The following is a 3,833-nucleotide window of genomic DNA, read 5'->3' on the forward strand; positions in this document are numbered from 1 at the left end:
CGGCGGGGTCCCGCGTGCGGGCGGAACGCAGAGCGGCTCCGGGAGAGCTCCCAGGGCACAGGGCGGAGAAACCGGGAGCGAGGAACGCGGGGAAAGTCCGGAGGCATGAACTGGAGCCTCAGCGGAGTGGTTTGTCCCACGCTGGTCTGGCCGGGGCTGCTCAGCTCTGCCTGCACCTTAGAATCTCCTGGGCGCTTTGAAAATCCAGATGCCCAGGCCGCACCCCAGCTTCGGCGGCGTCGAAACTCTCCAGGTGATTCCAACGTGCAGCCAGGCAGGGCTTCCCTCCGGCTTCCTGCGCGGAAAAGAAGGGGTGTGTTCCAAAGAGCTCCAGCTATTCAGCCTTTGCGCACATTGTGAAAAACACGAGGAATGCGGTTACGTTGCCCACTTGCTCTGCCTTCTGGGAAATGCCTCAGTTGTTGGCATTTCACATTCAGCTGGGGAAACCAGTAAACCCGTGGCCTGACAACTTCTAGGTTTCCTGCTTTAGGGATGAAGCTTGCCACAGGTCCGTCCGGCTAAAAGTACACCTAAGATTTACCATGTCCAGGGAACCGTGATTTACCATGGATTTTAGGAGCGCACAGGATGGACCCGCCTCACCCTGGGGGCAGATAGCTGTGATCCCACCAAGCAAGGCCTCTGGACAAGAGACAGGCTTCTACCGAGCATGCGGGGCAGATAAGAAAGGTGGATTGAAAACAAACAAACAACACCTGAGACCTAGGAGAAGCGTGGACTTCCAAAGGGTCTGTGAAGTAGGTTTTATTTTTGTGGAAAGGAGAAATACGTTTAAGCTTTGGAGCGCATCAAATTTGAGCCCAAATTCAGAATCTGTCACATGTGGCATGTGACCATGGGCAAGTTTTCTGACTCTCGGAGCCCCTGTTTTCTTACCTGAACAGTGAGGGTTAACATTGTACCTGTCCCAGCGCTTACATAGTTAAATGAGAAAATGTGTATCAAATGTCACATGAGCTGTCTGCGGGTCTCAGATTTGCTGGCAGCGTCCTTAGACCACATCCAGGCTGTTGTTGTTTTGCTCCTGACTCTGGGCCTAAGAACAATGAATTCTTGGAAGACCAAAAACAGTCAGGAATTTGGGGAGGAGGGGACCCACATCCGACAATTGTCAATGACGGCATTCCAGCTGAGTATTGCACCCTGGTATTCACTCCATCTGCCATTGATTATCACTTGGATAGTAACAGCAGCCCTGTTAGGTCATTAGAAATACAGTGACATAATATAAGTGTAAGGTCAAGTGTTTTTACAGTATATGTGCAATCACGATATTTAATTGAAGAATATCAAATTCTTGTCTCTTTTTATCCAAATAAATGAGTTTAATATTTCTTCAAAATCTAAGACATAAGCCTGGGATTAGAGGTTTAAGTTACCAGTTTCCTTATGATTCTTCTTTTTGGGGAGATTTTAGGCAAGATGAAATTAGAAAAACTAAAATTTTTACCTGTACTAACTTTTGTCGTGCAGAAGCTATAAGTATTTTGCAGATTTCTGGAAGTCCTGTTTTCCTTTATCTTCTGGGCAAAGTCAGTTGTGTCTCACACCAAGGGCCTCCTTTCATCCACACACAGAGTCTGAACTGGTTTGGAGGAAAACTCTTTGGCACATCAAATGCTCACTGAGGGCAAGTGTTTTTCCCAAACCTGACTCTTGTATTGAGAAGTGAGTAGTCACTGGCATTTCCATTAATTGATGGTTTTTCCCCATTGCTAGGAAGCAAGACTTCCTGGCTTGAATTCTTAGTCTTGTGTTTTATCCAGGACTGCCCCAGACCAGACTGTGGGCCGAGATTACAGAGCAGAGTCGGCCAAGGCAAACTTGCTGCCACCCCCTCCCTTTTGCCATCCTTCCAGCCTCTGGAGCCAGGGAGCCAGCCGGGCAGGGGATGCTGTCACTCTGAGGGTGGCCTGGCCCTCTGATGGGGCAGAGTGCCCTAGCAAGAAATGTGCTGCTTTAGTGTCAGCAAGGCTGTTTTGTGTTACACGTCATTAAAACCAATAGGGTATCTTTAGTAAACTGAGTAGACTGGCTCTTTGGAATTTGTTTTCCTAAATAGTAATGTTCCTATCCTATATAATAAAAGCCTAATATGCTAAGTCTCTGGTCAACTGGTCGGCTGTTCAGCCAATCAAAGCATAATATGCTAATGATGTGCTAAGGCGCTCAACCACTCGCTATGACTTGCACTGACCACTAGGGGGAAGACAGTTGACCGGTTGACCAGTTGCTGTGACATGCACTGACCACCAGGGGGCAGACACTCCAACCGGTAGATTAGCTTGCGGCTGGGGTACAGCCAATCGGAACTGAGCTAGATGGGCCGGGCATGCCCTGGAGCCCTCCTGTGATCCCTCCCCGGCTGGCCAACCTCCCATGTCCCTCCCCGGCCCCAATCGTGCACCGGTGGGGTCCCTTGGCCTGGTCTGCACCCTCTCGCAATCTAGGACCCCTGGGGGGATGTCAGAGAGCCGGTTTTGGCCCCATCCTGTAGGCCAGGCTGAAGGACCACACTGGTGCACGAATTCGTGCACCGGGCTTCTAGTAAGTTATAGAAAACTGTAGTTTAAAGAGCTAATAAGTAGGTCAGCATGAAGGCCCACATAATTGCAAAGGGAGCACCTGGATAGCACCAGGTTTTGGTTGGTTCATGTTTTGATAAAACATGAAGTCGCCACTGTGATACCTTTGTTTCGGGATGCGGATATCCCTGGCCCGTCCATGTGTTCGCACCACCATAGAGGTTGGGGCGGTAAAGATGTAGTGACTGGTAGGTGTTTTCAGAGCCACGTGTAACTGGGTAGGGCAGTCACATATTGCTGAGGGAAATCCTTCCATGGAAGAAGAAGATCTGTGAGCAGATGATGATTTACTTGAGAAAATATTTGGGTTGTTCTAATTCCCAAAAGATAAAAGTCTAGTGACTCAGAACTTCCTGTGATTTGTTTTAGCCCACTTCCCAATTGCTATCTCAGATCCTCAACCCAAAGTTTCTAGAAGGAAATGGATAGAAAACTAGGCTTTTATAGGGGGAGAGCTTGACTCCTTACAATCTAGGACAATAGATGGGTCCCCAGATGGAGAGGGCCGTTCCTGGACTTTATTGAACAAGGCCAGGGTCTTACATGTCATGTGAACTCAGGCACATTGATGATTTCAAGTGGAGATAAAAGATCTATAACAAAATACCAGACAGGCAGGCCTTTCGTGGAAGAAACGATGGGTTTCGGTGTCAGAACTAGGACCAAGCCCCTGCTTTATTCCCTAAATCACGGTGTGACCTCAGCCAACATATTTCACTGTTCCAACCCCACGTCCTCCTTTGTAAAATAGTTACACTAATTCTTTCCTTAGAGCAGTTTTGAGTATTTAATGTAATAATCGGTGTAAAGTGTTTAGCACACCAACCGGCTTTCAGTAAATGGCCGTTATTATGTTAATAATGGTTATGATGACTCCTTGGGTTCAAGGGCTCGTCTTGTCATCTCCTGGTTATGTTGCTTTTAAATAAGGTACTTAATCCTCATGAGCCCCGGTTTCTATCTGTAAAATGGGGCTAACTCTACCCATCTGGAAGGTTGGTGTGAGGCTTGAAAGGAAGTAAATGATGATGCAGCTGACCTGGTAGACCCTGGATAATAATGGCCAACACTTACACAACTTACTGTGTACAGCAGGGGTCCTCAAACTACGGCCCGCGGGCCACATGCAAATACAAATATTGTATTTGTTCCTGTTTTGCTTTTTTACTTCAAAATAAGATATGTGCAGTGTGCATAGGAATTTGTTCATAGTTTTTTTTTTAA

The sequence above is a fragment of the Myotis brandtii genome, unplaced genomic scaffold (genome assembly GCF_000412655.1).
Source record: "Myotis brandtii unplaced genomic scaffold, ASM41265v1 scaffold17, whole genome shotgun sequence".
NCBI classification, from domain to species: domain Eukaryota; kingdom Metazoa; phylum Chordata; class Mammalia; order Chiroptera; family Vespertilionidae; genus Myotis; species Myotis brandtii.